The sequence below is a fragment of the Bufo gargarizans genome, chromosome 5, assembly GCF_014858855.1.
Source record: "Bufo gargarizans isolate SCDJY-AF-19 chromosome 5, ASM1485885v1, whole genome shotgun sequence".
In the NCBI taxonomy this organism is placed as follows: Eukaryota; Metazoa; Chordata; class Amphibia; order Anura; family Bufonidae; genus Bufo; species Bufo gargarizans.
In genome coordinates this window covers 53850616-53867215 of record NC_058084.1, presented here as the reverse complement: position 1 = coordinate 53867215, position 16600 = coordinate 53850616, and the positions used below count along the sequence as shown (strand labels likewise).

General features: G+C 45.4%; 1 protein-coding gene across 1 annotated transcript in view; it reads right to left on the bottom strand.

Annotated features, from left to right (window-relative positions):
• COL14A1 (collagen type XIV alpha 1 chain) overlaps positions 1-4137 on the bottom strand; it is a 206430-nt gene extending 202293 nt beyond the window's left edge. Inside the window, 1 exon segment of the mRNA XM_044294523.1 lies at positions 3981-4137. The gene's annotated coding sequence lies outside the window, so the exon portion shown is untranslated.
• Between the last annotated feature and the right edge of the window lie 12463 nt (positions 4138-16600).

The window sequence follows — 16600 nt, the reverse complement described above, 5'->3', positions numbered from 1 at the left end:
ATTTCCATTGCTGGACTTGTGCCCTCGGGGTTCATTGCCCAGCATACAAGATCTCTCTTCCGATCTGCGTCTGGGGGGGGTCTCTCTCCTTTCCACCTCCAGCATCTCATCCATTATATTAAGCCGTTCGCCTCTACTATATCTGCTCACAAGGAACATGCAATGTTGGAAAAACTAGCAGCGCAACAAAAAGAACCTAGTAAAAAAGATCTCGACTCTCTACTCCCTGCTTCTACCTAAGATTCAGTTGAATGAATTTAGTTTTATTCCAAAATGGGAAAGAGACTTAGGGATCAAATTATCAGATGTCGAGAAGATAAAACTTTTGTCTTTATCACCAAAAATGTCTAGATGTGTCAAATTGCAGGAAAACTACTACAAGGAGCTCACAAGAGGGCACTACATACGCCCTCCAAAATCAATGCTCTACTTCCAAATAGTGACCCAACGTGTTGGACTTGGAGGTGCGGAGGCGAGAGAGGCTCTTCCATCCACGTCTGGTGGCAGTGCCCCGGGATCAGAGACTTTTGGACTCGGGTATGCAGCCAGCTGTCTGTAATGTGCAAACGCCACCTCCCAGTTTCCCCTAAGATTTGCCCCTTAGGCCTCATGACGGAATTACAGGCCCCCACAGGCGCAACAACATTTAATTCAAACGTTACTGGGTGCGGCTCGGATATTGGTGGCTGGTCAATGGAAACAGAGGGAGCCCCCCCCCCCCCCCCGTATTGGTACATTGGTTACATAGAGGGGATCAGTTGTACCGTTTTGAGCAGCTGGCCCACCGGGAACTCCATTCCCCAAACAAATTCAAGGCCATATGGAGCCCCTGGCTGAAACACAGAGGCCATGACCCAGATGTTGGAAACACAGTATAACTAACAGACGTACTCAGGCATACTCCACACCTCTCACGCTAATCTCCACAATCTATTATCGCTGACAGGACTAACCCCCCCTCATCTAAACCAGTGATCTCCAACCAATAGTTTAGGAACCACATGTGGCGGACCCCCCTGCTGTGTGGCTCACCACCGGAGTCCTGTGTTATCAGGATTTTTTTTGTTTCTAGACATTTAAAAGTTCTCTCCCCCATGACCGCTCCTTCCGACCAGCACTGAAAGCTGAATGCGGCTCGCAAGATACAAAAGATTTGGGAGTGTGTCCTCTGATCTAAAGAAGAAGAAGTAGCAGAGCTAAGTATGTCATGATATCTGTGACTATGCACAGTCCTATGGCGACTTTGTCCTGACAAGCACAAGAGACTCCTGTCCCCTTAATCGGTGGGATGAGGCCTCGGCACGGATCTGAGAGGGGCGCAGGAGATGAATGCAGGGTGGAGAAGCTTCCTCACACTGACAGCGGCTTCTGAGATTTGTGGCTTCAGGCGAAACACCTTTTGCAGTGGAATTCTTGAGGAAACACTCATCTCTTTCTTCAGCTATTGACCTGTGCTAACCCTCCTCCTAGATTGGGGGCAGATAAAATACCCTAAATATAGGGGGTGGGCGCCAGAGAAAAAAATGGCCACTCTGCATGACCGGCCTGGGAGATAAGACTGTTTGCAGGAGCCCAACCAGTGCAAACACCTTCGATTTGGGATGGGAGACATCTGGAGCAGTAAAACCCCACTGCTCCCTCCATGAGCATAGTAAATCCCAAAGTCCAATACATTCTATTTTTCCAGGATCCTACAAATGTAGTGTCGCTGAATTTGTCATTTGGTTCAACTCATCATAATATTACAGTCAATCTGTGACTTTCCATAGGGCTGCAAGTAAACTTACTACACTATCTTCAGGCACAGGACGAGGGAGACCAAGATTTTAGTTACCAAGTCAACTCTGCTACATCTGAATTATTAGTATTCTATTAAAGAGTGCTTAATCTAAATACACCGGATAAAAAATCACCTGCGGACGTTTCCTATACAGCACCCCTGGACTCGGGCAGGGGTACAGTAGTACTGACTTCATATGGAATCAAAAAGAGAAAAAATTACTGGCGTGCTTCATCAGAAACCTCACTACGGAGGTATTCTCCACCGGAGGCATCGCTCCTAGGGAGGGAATAAGGCTACTTTCACACTAGCGTTCAGCAAAACCGCTTCCATTACTGATAATACAAACATCTGCATCCGTTTGAACGGATCTGGTTGTATTATCTTTAACTTTTTTTTTTTTAACATAGCCAAAACTGATCCTTTTTGAACTCCATTGAAAGTCAATGAAGGACGCATCCGTATTCTATTGTGTCAGAGAAAACGGATCCGTCCCCATTGACTTGCATTGGGGGCCCGATTTTCTCTGCATCCCAGGGACGGTGAGAAAAAAGCAGCTTGCTGCGGTTTTCTCTCCGGTCTGGAAACTAAACTAAACAGGAACGGAATGCATTATGGAGCCCTCCGTTCTGTCCTCACTGACAATGAATGGGGACAAAGCGGAAGCGTTTTTTTCCGGTATTGAGACCCTAGGACGGAACTCAATACCGGAAAAACTTTAACGCTAGTGTGAATGAAGCCTCACTCAGTGATACAGTGTCATACAGAGGCACCAAACTCCATAGTATAGAGCTACATGGACTCCATACACATTCCTAAGATTGCTTAGAGTGGATATCTATTATCTATCTATCATTATCTATCATTATCTATTATCTAGCATTATCTATGTATCATATATATATATCCATCTATCCATCTATCTATCTATCATTATCTATCTATCTTTCTCATACAGTATCTATCTATGCATCATATATCTATCCATCTATATCATATCTATCTCTATATCTTTATGCCTATCTTCTATCTATCATCTCATAACTATCCATCTACCTCTTTTCTACCTCTGTCTATGTAACATCTGTCTAGTATCTATCTATATCTATCATTGAGCTGTTTCCTAGTTCTCTCTCTCTCATATCTATCTAAGCTCATTTGAATTGACCTTATATCAATCTATTAATTTGTATAATATTAATCTATTAATAACTTAATCTACAGTATCAGATATAATACAATGGTCTCCAACCTGTGGCTTTCCAGCTGTTTTGAAACTACAACTCCCAGTATTAATGACGACATACATTTTGCGGATACAGTGCGGCACTGGGTCATCTCATAAACAAGATCAGGAATGAAGAAACTGTAAGAACAGAAGAAAAGAACAAGAAGCTGCCAACAATCCAATACAATGTGCCAGGGTGTGCGGCCTGGAGCCCCCCAGTCTCTGTACTGTGCACTTCCCAGTGCAACCAACTGGAGCCTCTAATCAGATCTGATGCAGAATATCAGAGACCAGAACAACTGCTGCAAAACCGTCATCTATACAAGCAATGTACGGGAGCACCGCTCATCCACAGTAAATGAGAACAGGTTGTCAGACATTACAGCCTGAGCCCTCTGCACTTCAACACTCACAAAAAACTAAAAATGTTGCAGCACTCCAAAAAGATCTACTAAAAAGTCTATTATCTATCTATCTATTTCATATCTAATATCTATCTTTACCAATCCATTAATCTATGTATCTATCTATCTATCTATCTAAATATCTATTTCATATCTAATATCATATATATATATATCTTCCAATCTATTAATCTATCTATCTAGTCTATCACCATCTCATATCTACCTGCCTGACTATCTAGTTATCTATCCTTCTCATACGGATTTCTCTGTCTATCTTTCCAACTATAACACATTACAAAGTTTATTAGACAAACACTATTATAGAAAAGTGTATCTTTCATTTAACAGCAATAAACAGATGTAGCAGAGTTGAATGTATTCTTTTATACTTGGATACTCCCTAAATTAAGATATTATTTTTTTTAAAAGGTGTTACCCCGCAGTCCTATGTAAACTACCATGATATCATCATGAGTTTAAACTTAGCAGCTCAGCTCTGCTGCATCTGTAGACAGCACACATACAATAGCGCTATTCTATCTATTGAGAATTGAAGGTTTCTTACCAGTAGATTCATTAGTAGTGATTAGCAGTGGAATGGTAACGTCCTCTAGAAGGTGACAGTAAAGTTCAGCTTCTTCCTGAGGTTCTCATTGGCCTCCTTCGGGGTGATGTATGAGGGTCCTTCCCGGCAGCTGCACTCTGCTCCACAGCACCAGATCTGATAGAGAAGTGGAGAAGAGGGAAGACAGCAGCAGGGCGACCAATTATAAAATAGAAGGTGGAAAGAAGGAAGCCCAGCAGCTAATCCCTCACATCTGCTCCTCCGCCCCTCCTTCCACAATTACCTTCCCAGCCCTAAATGATGGCAGTTGCAGCGAGTAGTGCCACTGAGCCCTAAACAGCGCGGCGCCAGTCGCTGGTATACAGGTGCATCCTATGTGAAATAAAAGCCAATGGTAGACAGAAAATTGCAGGGAAAAAAATCTATAAACTCTACAATAAAAAATATACTTTTTATTTTATTAACAACTTTTTAGTCTTTATGAACATAGTCAGTCAGTCCCCCATTAATGAGGCATTTGTGGAATATTGTAAAAAAAAAAATTGCCACCTTTTGGGGTTCTTTTTGGCAGACTACCGCCATCCCCTTCCCAGACCTGAAAGGTGACATGTACTTGCCCACTCAATGGCTGCTGGGTCCTGGCTTCTTTGCTCCCCTACCGTGACTGCCTCGCTTGAGTACCAACTGTTAACGTCCACTTTGACGCTGCTGCAACCGATAACTGGCTGCAGCAGTGACTACTCCCTTACATCACATGACCAATTCACTTTCTGCAAGAACGCTGCTGCAACCGATAACTGGCTGCAGCGGTGACTACTTCCTTACATCACATGACCAATTCACATTCTGCAAGAACGCTGCTGCAACCCATAACTGGCTGCAGCGGTGACTACTCCCTTACATCACATGACCAATTCACATTCTGCAAGAACGCTGCTGCAACCCATAACTGGCTGCAGCGGTGACTACTCCCTTACATCACATGACCAATTCACATTCTGCAAGAACGCTGCTGCAACCCATAACTGGCTGCAGCGGTGACTACTCTCTTACATCACATGACCAATTCACATTCTGCAAGAACACTGTTGCAACCCATAACTGGCTGCAGCGGTGACTACTCCCTTACATCACATGACCAATTCACATTCTGCAAGAACGCTGTTGCAACCCATAACTGGCTGCAGCGGTGACTACTCCCTTACATCACATGACCAATTCACATTCTGCAAGAACGCTGCTGCAACCGATAACTGGCTGCAGCAGTGACTACTCCCTTACATCACATGACCAATTCACATTCTGCAAGAACGCTGCTGCAACCGATAACTGGCTGCAGCAGTGACTACTCCCTTACATCACATGACCAATTCACATTCTGCAAGAACGCTGCTGCAACCGATAACTGGCTGCAGCAGTGACTACTCCCTTACATCACATGACCAATTCACATTCTGCAAGAACGCTGCTGCAACCCATAACTGGCTGCAGCGGTGACTACTCCCTTACATCACATGACCAATTCACATTCTGCAAGAACGCTGCTGAAACCCATAACTGGCTGCAGCGGTGACGTACTCCCTTACATCACATGACCAATTCACATTCTGCAAGAACGCTGCTGAAACCCATAACTGGCTGCAGCGGTGACGTACTCCCTTACATCACATGACCAATTCACATTTTGCAAGAGGGGAAGGTCGCTGCTGTGGCCAGTCATTGGCTGCAGCAGCATTAAATGGATGGGGAAGCAGGGAACCTAAGCGAGACAGTCAAGGCAGAGGAGAGAAGAAGCCAGGACCCAGCAGCAGGGAGTGGGTAAGTATGCTTCCCTTTGCAGGCCTGGACGTGGGGAGGGATGTCTACAACCAAAAGGCGGCTAACCCCTTTAAGGGAGTCCATGGCACAGATACAAATGTAGCAGAGCCAGTGGTGTACTTGCAATACAGGCAGACCATGCGACTGCTATGAGTACTGAGGGGGAGGAGGACCAGGCACCGAACTTGTTTTTTTTTTCCTCACTTGAAAACACTGCATTTTCACACAGCTACCACTAGGGGGAGCTCAAAGCAAAGAGATGATTACAGCTTCCATTGTAGTTGTATTCATTCTTATTCACTGAGCTCCCCCTAGTGGTGTCTGCAGGCAGCTAGCTTTGTAATAGAAGAGAAGCAGATTTATTTTTGTCAGTTTTTTGGTGCAAATACATTTAGAAATATGGTGTTGAGAATGAGATCCATATATTTGAAGAATCTTTTCCACTATATCCAACATACAAGCCAGATAAAGTCAGTGTGGACGCAGGCAACTTTTTTTTTACAATTTGTATTTAAATAAAACTTCATCCACTTGATAAAAAAAAAAAAAAAATCACGTTGTGCTTGTTCTACATTGGAAATAATTGATACACTGGGCAACTAAGTGCATACTAGGGGCCCCATACTAAGCTTTGCTATGGGGCCCTATGAGATCTGTGCACACTCCTGTTTTTTTTCCGATTACATATATTAGTTATATAGTAAGGTTGGAAAAACAAGCCCTTTAAGTTCAAACAGGGGATAGAAAGATGCCCAGTTTTGTTCATCTAGAATAAGGTGAAAACCCCTATATAGCCCGGAGCAATACGCCCTTAAAGGGGTCCCCTGTCAACAAAAGATCACACAGTGATCCCCAGCGATCAGCAGTAAACTGTGGAGGAATCTAGCGATTCCCCTGCAGTGCCACCACAGGAGAAATTAGGTATTACACATTAAACATTGACATCAGTGGGATGTTTACGTAATATACAGATGAGTTGGGTCCTCCAAACATAAAGGATGTATCTGTAAGAAAGCTGGCGGGGCTGGTGCTCCTGGTGGTGACGAAGGGGGCAACAAGCTGCTTTACTTTGGCGAGGGTATTTAGATGCAAACCTAAGGCGCGACTTGAATCTTTGTCCCAAGTTAAGGGGATCCTAACTATGGTTGTGGTCTTTGCAATGTAAGCAAGTTAAATTATTGGGTAGATGAAAGGGCCAAATCTCCAGGAGCCTCCATCACTCTTTTCAGGCTCTGTCAAAGAAACTACATTAATGCTGGGAATCCCTGGACCTGAGCTCTGTTATCTGGCCATCTGGACCATTTATGGTGTATCGATGGGATATGCCATAAGTGTCTGATGGCTGCGGGTCCCACCTCTAAGACCCGCTCCAATCTGAAGACCAGAGAGCATACTACACACGTGCCGTCGCCCTCCATTCGCTGGTATAGGACTTAAAAAAATACGCAAATGCTGACTATTTTTGGAAGACCAATAGCAGTGAATTGAGACATCGCTCATGTTGTGCTTGCTCTCCATTTACGGCTGAGCCCCGTTCCTAAAATAGAAGGGGGGTCCCAGAGGTGGTACCTAACCTGCACCTATCAGACGTTTATGGCATATCCTATCTCTATGTCATGAAAGTCTCAAATAAGACTCCTGTCAGTAGTGTACGGCGGTATTATTTGGATACTATGCAGTAGTATTATTGAGGCACTATATAGGTCTATGATCTGAGCATTGTATGAGCTTTGCTTATTAGGTAGTATACAGTGGTATTATTTGAGCACAATATAGCAGTATTATTGAGGGACTATACAGGTCTATTCTCTGAGCATTGTATAAGCTTTACTCATTGTGCATGGTGGTATTATTTGAGCACAATATAGCAGTATTATTGGGGGCCCATATAGCTCTATTATCTGGATATTAGATCAGCATTGTTAATTAATGAGTGTATGTTGGTATTATTTGAGCACTATATTTCAGTATTATTGAGGCTCTATATAGTTATATGTGCGCAATGTGGCGGCAGTATTTTGTGCATTATCTGGTGGTGACACTGCGGAGAATTCTTGATGAAGGAGGCTTTACAGTACAGCAGAGAAAACTATACCGTTCATTGTCCCTATAAACATTGCATCCTATGTGTGCCTGCTCAATCCTACGGTAATCATGCAGTGATGTAACATGCAGGCACTGACGTCAGGGCAGTGATTGATGGAGCAGTCCTCACCCGTTGTCTGCTGTCAGGCCTCATGCACACGAACTTATTTTCTTTCCATGTCCGTTCCATTTTTTTTGCCGACCGTATACGGAACTATTCATTTCAATGTTTCCGTATGTCCGTATTTCCATTCCGCAAAAAAATAGAACATGTCTTATTATTGTCCCCATTACGGACAAGGATAGTACTCTTCTATTAGGGGCCAGCTGTTCCGTTCCGTAAAATATGGAATGCACACGGATGTCGTCCGCATTTTTTGCGGATCCGTTTTTTTGCGGACCGCGAAATACATACGGTCGTGTGCATGAGGCCTCATCATATTGTGCTCACTTCTGTCAGCACTAGGAAGAAAGGCGATCATTTGTAGCCAATGAGACCTGTGATTAACTCCTTCCCTTTCATTAAAGCCAAGGGGTCTAAACAGCACAGATGTGGCCTCCTGGGCAAGAAGTTCAAAGGTTTCATAAACAGTAAAATGCACCCTCACCCAGTCCACAGAGGAGGAATTTCATGCACTGCTGCTAATATATCAGGTGGCTCTGTGTGTGCATATAAGACTACCTGCACATGGTGCAAATTATGCACGTTTTTTCCACGCGGTTTCCTGTGTATGTAATAAAGTACCAGCAAAGTGTATGATGTTAGATACATCTTTTTTATAACAGGCTGTTAGGGACACCAAACGCTAGCTAATAGGGCCACAAAAGTCCTTTTAAGGTCTGGTATAGGTGTGCTATCGATAGGTGTGATACACAGAGGGGTGCGATATTCTTATAATATACTTTCTAATTCTAACATAAAAAGTATATTATAGTGCATTTGTATTGTGCAGCAGTTGTGTGCGGTTCTGCTGCAATACCGCAGCTATATAGAGGGACAAACGCTATTGGAACAACTAATTGCAATGGGAGTGATATACGTGTTGCCCCAAAAAAATAATAATTAAGGGGTATGATATACCTTCTTCTACAAAAAACTGATTGAGGACTGCGATATAGCTGTTGCCCCAAAACACTAATTAAAGGGAGTCTGTCACCTAATCTGAGCCTTATAGACCGCCCAGATCAGGTTATAGACTCCTGTGCCCTCATTACAATGGTACCTTCATTTGAGCTGTCCCTCGCCGAGATCTTCCAAAAAAGACTTTTAAAATGTATGCTAATGAGGTTCGGCAAGTGCCCATGGGCGGCGTTCCTGCAGCAAGTGCCCAGGCCCCTCGGCAATATGCCCAGAAAACCACACCTATTTCACCCCTCTGGTCCTCCCTCCTTTTCTATTATTACCTCCTCCTCTCCCTCACAAATCTCGCGCCTGCTAGAGGAAAGACGCTGCTGCGCCGACCGGCCCCTTCTTTGGCTTCACTGCAGTCCTCTGCAGCGGCTGGTTACTTCCGCCAGCTGGATTTCGAGCTACGGACCGGCTCATGCGCAGTCCAACTCCCTGTTCCTCTGCCCATAATGGGCACAGCAGTGTGCAGGTGCAGGACAAGTGTGGAGCGGTGCAGGAGCGAGATTTGTGAGGGAGAGGAGGGCGGGCCAGAGGGCTGAAATAGGTGTGGTTTTCTGGGCACATCGTCGAAGGGTCTGGGCACTTGCTGCAGTAACAAGTGCCCGGGCACTTGTTGAACCTCATTAGCATAAGTTATAAAAGTCTTTTTGGGACGATTTCGGCGAGGGACAGCACAAATAAAGGTACCATTGTAATGTGGGCAAAGGAGTCTATAACCTGATCTGAGCGGCCTAAAAGGCTCAGATTAGGTGACAGACTCCCTTTAAGGGGTTCGATATAACTGTGGTGTGATATAACTGTTGTGGCAAAAAAAAATAATTGAGGGGTGTGATATACCTGCTTCCACAAAATACTGACTAAGGGGTTTGATATACCCGCTTCCACAAAATACTGATTGAGGGCTGCGTTATGACTGCTTCCACAAAACACTAATTAAGGGGTTCGATATAACTGCTTCCACCAAATATTGATTAAAGGGTTCGATATAACTGCTTCCACAAAATACTGATTAAGGGGTCCGAGATACTTGTTTACACCAAATATTGATTGAGGGCTGCGATATACCTGCTTCCACAAAATACTAATTACGGGGTTTGATATACCTGCTTCCACCAAATATTAATTGAGGCCTGCGATACACCTGCTTACACAAAATACTGATTAAGGGGTTCGATATATACCTGTTTGCATCAAATATTGATTGAGGCCTGCGATATACCTGCTTCCACAAAATACTGATTAAGGGATTTGATGTGCCTGCTTTCACAAAATACTGATTGAGGGCTGCGATATGCCTGCTTTCACAAAATACTGATTAAGGGGTGTGATATACCTGCTTCCACAAAATATTGATTGAGGCCTGCGATATACCTGCTTCCACAAAATACTGAATAAAGGGTTCGATATACCTGTTACCAACAAATATTGACTGAGGTCTGCGATATACCTGTTTCCACAAAATACTGATTAAGGGGTTTGATATCCCTATGGCAGGCACAGCACTATGAAGTGCCTTTTGCGCTGTGGCATTAGAAGAATTTAGAAATCTCTGACTTTTAGTCTAACCAGACTGTCTATTACTCTGTAACTCCTCTAAAGCTGTTCTATGGAAACAGTAGGTTTAAAGAGCACACCAAATGCTTGAAATAACTTATTTATTAACTTCAACTTCAATGGGGTTCCGTTCCGTACTTTAATTCCGCGAAAAGATCGAACTTGCCCTATCTTTTTGCAGAACGGAAGGATGCAGACCCATTCAAGTTGAATGGGTCTGGATCCGTCCCGGAGCCTGCACGAACGTTCTCCGTGCATTGGGGACCACAAATTGCAGTGCCTAATGCATGGAACGGAACACATACGTTCGTGTGAACAAGCCCTAAGGGGCTACGATATACCTGCTTCCACAAAATACTGATTAAGGGGTTCAATATACCTGTTTCTACCAAATATTGATTGGGGCCTGCGATATACCTGCTTCCACAAAATACTGATTAAGGTGTTTGATATACCTGTTTCTACCAAATATTGACTGAGGCCTGCGATATACCTGCTTCCACAAAATACTGATTAAGGGGTTTGATATACCTGCTTCCACAAAATACTGATAAGGGGTTTGATATACCTGCTTCCACAAAATATTGATTGAGGCTTGTGATATACCTGCTTCCACAAAATACTGTTTCGATATATCTGTTTCCACCAAATATTGATTGAGGCCTGCAATATGCCTGCTTCCACAAAATACTGATTAAAGGGTTTGATATACCTAGTTCCACAAAATACTGATTAAGGGGTTCGATATATACCTGTTTCTACCAAATATTGATTGAGGCCTGCGATATACCTGCTTCCACAAAATACTGATTAAGGGGTGTGATATACCTGCTTTCACCAAATATTGATTGAGGGGTTTGATATACCTGCTTCCATCAAATATTGATTGAGGCCTGCGATATACCTGCTTCCACAAAATACTGATTAAGGGGTTCGATATACCTGTTTCCACCACATATTGATTGAGGCCTGCTCTACTCTAGAGACTTAGGCACAGGGTCATTTTAAAAATGCCAGGCAGAGGAAGAGGCAGGCCGTTCTGCAGTGGTAGTAGGGGTCGGGCAGGTGCACCAGGCCGGAGCCTAAGTGTGAAGTTGGAGAAGGCGCGTGCGATTACTTCAAATGGCGCGCCAGAATTGGTTAAGAGGCTCATTCAGCCTTCTGCTTCTGCACCCTCCTCATCTTCTGTATCTGCACCCTCCTCACTCTCTGCTGTGTGCACCCCCAAATACACCACCACCACCACGACCATAGCCCCTCCACTCGAGTCAGAGGAATTATTTTCCCATCCATTCCCAGACCTTACTGATGCACAGCCATTCTTGACATCGGATGAGGAGGAGGAGGTACCAACGGTCGCCTCCCAGCTGTCTGACGACAGTACCCAGATGAGCCCAAGGAAGGAGGTCTCTGTTGTTGCTGCCTACTCCGAGATCTCAAATGTCAATGGTGGTGAAGGTGACGATGATGACGTGTCAATGGACGTCACGTGGGTGCCCACAATAGAGTAAGAGGAGTAGAGTACAGAGGGAGAGATGGTGCAGCAGAGAGGGAGGAGAAGGAGGAGAAGCAGGCAGAGCTCGCAGGGCACGGTAGGCAAAAAGCAGGCTGCGAATGTATCTGGAGCGAGCCATCCACAGTGTGGGCTTTTTTTTAACGTGTCAGCTGCTGAGAGTAGTGTTGCCATCTGCAGCCTGTGCTATCAACGCATAAGATGCGGTAAGCTCAACACTAACCTAGGGACAACCACCTTAAGAAGGCACTTGGCCTCCCATAACCGAGCCCAGTGGGAGCAATGCCGTCAGAACCCACAAAGCCACACTCCCGGCGCTCCACGTCCTGCCCCTTCTCCTCTCTCCTCCCATTTGTCTTCCACTCCATCTTCCACCGTGCCATCGTCGCATTCATATGGCAGAAGGCAGGCTTCCGTGGCCCAAATGTTTGAGCGTAAAAAGTTGATGACGCCAGATAATCCTCTTGCCCAACGGCTGACTGATGGCTTGTCGGAACTGCTAGCCTGCCAACTACTGCCATATAAAGTGGTGGACTCCGAGGCCTTTAGAAAATTTGTGGCCATTGGCACACCACAATGGAAGGTCCCCAGGAAGGGAGTATTTCTCCCAGAAGGGCATCCCAGAGCTATATGGCCACGTTCAGCGGCAAGTGAATATATCGCTGGCACACAGTGTCAGTGCCATGATACATCTGACCACAGACACATGGTCTAGCAAACACGGGCAGGGAAAGTACATAACTTTTAATGCCCACTGGGTGAACCTTCTGACGGTCGTCAAGCATGTAACTAATGGCTCCCCATGTGGATTTGGTGTTACGGCCAAGGATTGCATGCAGGCCTTCCTCTTCTTCTCCTCCTCCTACTCCATCCTCCGTCTCCTCATCGGCTGGCTCATCCTTTTCCACTTTTCCACACTGGTCCCGCACTGCTTTCAGCTCTGCGGTCACAGGCCGATCAGTGGCTAACCCCGCTCAATTTGACAGTTCGTAAAGTGGTGTGCGACAACGGTGCCAATCTGCTGAGAGCGCTGAAACAGGGCAAAATGACATACGTCGTGGGCATGTAGTCATGCAGCGATTTGTTGCCAAATACCCCAGAGTCCAGGATGTCTTGCGGCAGGCCAGCAAAATCTCTGGTCATTTTAGAAGATCTTAAGCGGCCATGTCTCGCCTTGTAGACGTTCAGCGGCGACGACACTTGCCCGTCAGACATCTGATTTATGACAGCCCGACACGCTGGAACTCCACCTTGCATATGCTTGATAGGCTGCTCCAGCAGCAACGTGCCGTTAACGACTACCTGTACAAACTGCAGCAGGACAGGTTCTGGGGAGCTTGGTTTCTTTTCACCGCGCCAGTGGCTGCTCATGCATCGTGTCATTGATCAAGATGTCAAGGAGCAGGAGCTGGAAGATGAGGAAGTCGCAATGCTAAATTAATTCCCAGGGGGGGCTACTCCATCAGAGACAAGTCAGCAGGAGTCTAAAGAGGAGTCAGAGGAGGATGGTGGCTGGGGGGAAGAGGAGGAGGAGCAAGAAGAGCAGGGTTTGAGGGGGACTTTAAACTTTTCGGGGATTCCTGGTGTTGTCCGTGGCTGGGGGGAGGAGACCGAGGACGACATTCTCCTGGGCGATGGGCAGGAGCCAGGGCGCTCCACCGATTCCAATTTAGTACAAATGGGGGCCTTCATGCTCCAGTGTTTGAAGAGGGACCCCCGTATAAAAAGAATAAAGGGCAAGGACCAGTTTTGTGTGGCAACGTACTTAGACCTCACAAACGCAAAATGGCGGACATGTTACCAGCATCACAGAGGACTGGCAGAATGCAGCATTTCCAGGCCTTGCTGCAAGAGATTCTGCTTTCTGCTGTTGCGGGTGCTGGCAGAGGATTTTCCACCCACAGCGAAACAGGTGCGGGTACCAATTGTACCGCACCTGCAAGAAGAGGGCGGTTTGAAGATGTGTTGGTCAATTCGGATATGAGATCATTCTTGCAGCCAACCCATCGACAGCCGCCCTCCGGATCCAGCCTCAGGGAATGCCTATACAGACAAGTGTCCGACTACATCGACAGCCGATGTGGACGCTCTGAGACGCGAGGAACCCCTGGGCTACTGGGTGTGCAGGCTTGACCTGTGGCCAGAGCTTGCACAATTTGTCATGGAACTCTTGGCTAGCCCCTCGTCGAGTGTCCTGTCTGAAAGGACATTAAGCGCAGCAGGGGGGATCGTGACCAATAAGCGCACTCGCCTAGCTCACGACAGTGTGGACTACCTCACATTTCTAAAAATGAATGAGGCTTGGATCCCGGAGGAATTTAACACCTGTGACGACCACTTGTAATTGAATTTCCTCAGGCCAGCCCACACATATCCGCCATCACCCAAAACAAAGAATGGTCCTTGTCTTATATACAGCAGCATAAAAGGCATTTTCTGTCAGGTGAATGCCTAATTTTTGGAGCCTGTACTGGCCTACAGTAAAATTTTTATCCAGTGACCGCCTAATGTACCTCCAGCCACATAATCACAAGTTCTATTCTGTCAGGTGAATGCCTAATTTTTGGAGCCTGTACTGGCCTACAGTAAAATTAGCATCCAGTGACAGCCTAATGTACCTCCAGCCATATCATCACAAGTTCTTTTCTGTCAGGTGAATGCCTAATTTTGGGGGGCTGTACTCCTGTGGCCTAAAATAAAAAATCTCTAGGCTCCAGCAGGGCACATTTTTGAGAGTTTCCCTTTAAGACGCACAAAAATTTTCCTTGATTAAAATACATATTTTTTGGTGGGGATTTTTGCCATTGATCCCCCTCTGGTATGTCACTGTCCATGTTGTGGGACTATTTGTGCACTTCTAGTAAGTATTTGGTGGTTGCAAATATGACCTGTAGGTTTTTTCAGGTTCACCTGCCATTAAAGTCAATAGGGCCCGCCGCGAACGCGCAGTTTACGAACATTTGATCGCGAACGTGTGTTCGTGAACAGTCCCGGCTGATGTTCGTCCATCACTATCCATCAGGTTCAACCTGGCAAAGGTAAAGAGAGTGGATAAAAAGATGAGTGTGTGAGGAAGGAGTGGTAAATCTTATGACTTGGTTTGTCATCATATTTTTTCCATTCACTGACAGCAAGCAAGATCTTAAAAATGGTGAACTATTATACAATGACTGTCATAAGTGATGCACGTTTGACAAGGAAATATTATGCATCTTGCAGCTGGCACAGGTCCAGGCAGGCTATGTCTATGAAACTGACGCTTTGGAGCCAAGGCCAACACATTTTGAAAATATTAACTCATACTTTGAACTCTTATATAAAGCAAAAGCGCCATCCAGGGGTTATATTGCAAAATGCAGTAAAAGAATCAACCAGCCTTTACATTAAACGGGTTGTTCAAAGAGGCATTCATTCTACTGTGTGTGGGGGCACAAAGGGGACCTCTACTGTGTGGGGGGCTCAAAGAGGAATTCTACTGTGGGGGGGCTCAAAAGGGAATTTTACCATGTGGGGTGTCCAAAGGGGGATTTTACTGAGTGGGGGGGGGGGCACAAAGATGCATTCTACTATGTGAAGGGACAATGAGGCATTCTACTGTGTGTGGGGGCTCAACGAGGCATTGTACTGTGTGTGGGGGCACAATGGGGCATTCTACTCTGAATGGGGCACAATGGGGCATTTTAGCATTTGGGGGGCATTAAGGGGGCATAACTACTATGTGGGGGGACAAAGGAGACTGGGCAGGACTGGGTTTGTATAGATAGGCATTGGGCAGCAACAGAGGTGTGTCTTAGTGTCAAAAATATGTGTGCTACTGATAATGTCTCTCTTTGGCCTTTTTAAAAGTTGGGAGGTATGAGAGAGACACTGGAGTGGAATATTAGCGACCAGGGGGTGATTTGGGCATCAGAGCTGTGTTTAGGTCTATCACAAAACCTGGATAGAGAACCTGTTTTGCCAGATTCAGAGGAGACACGGGTGGGCTCCCAGCACTAGTGTGTAGACATGGTGAGTAGGCTCATTACAACAGGGCTCCCAGTCTGGGGAACAGGCAGGCTGTGCCAAGACTTGGGTTGTATGGACGGTATTTCTGTTTTGGAGGTAAATGTGTGACCCTGGTCCTGTTACTGAGTGTCAAGGTGCACCTTTAGCGGTCCATGCTCCTGGTGTGAAAAAATAATCCAGGCCCTTACTGGAGTGGTTTTCCTCCAACATTTATGCCTGTTTACAGGTGTAAATGTTAGTAAATTTGTCGGGACCGGGTCACTGCCCTGCCACCCCCAAGTGGCGAGTATGCCGTAAAAACGCCTGTGTAAGAAAGTACTGTTGCACAGGCATTTAAAAAGTCACAAAAGGGGTCTTGAGTTTTTTTACTCAAACAAATGGTGTAAAAATGCTAGTAAATGATCCCCAATGAGTTGAAGCATATTTGTACTACTATTTGTACTACTACAACTACTCCCATCATACATTTAGTAAACAGAAACTTTATTTATTGTAAGCAATTGACTCCATCATCCT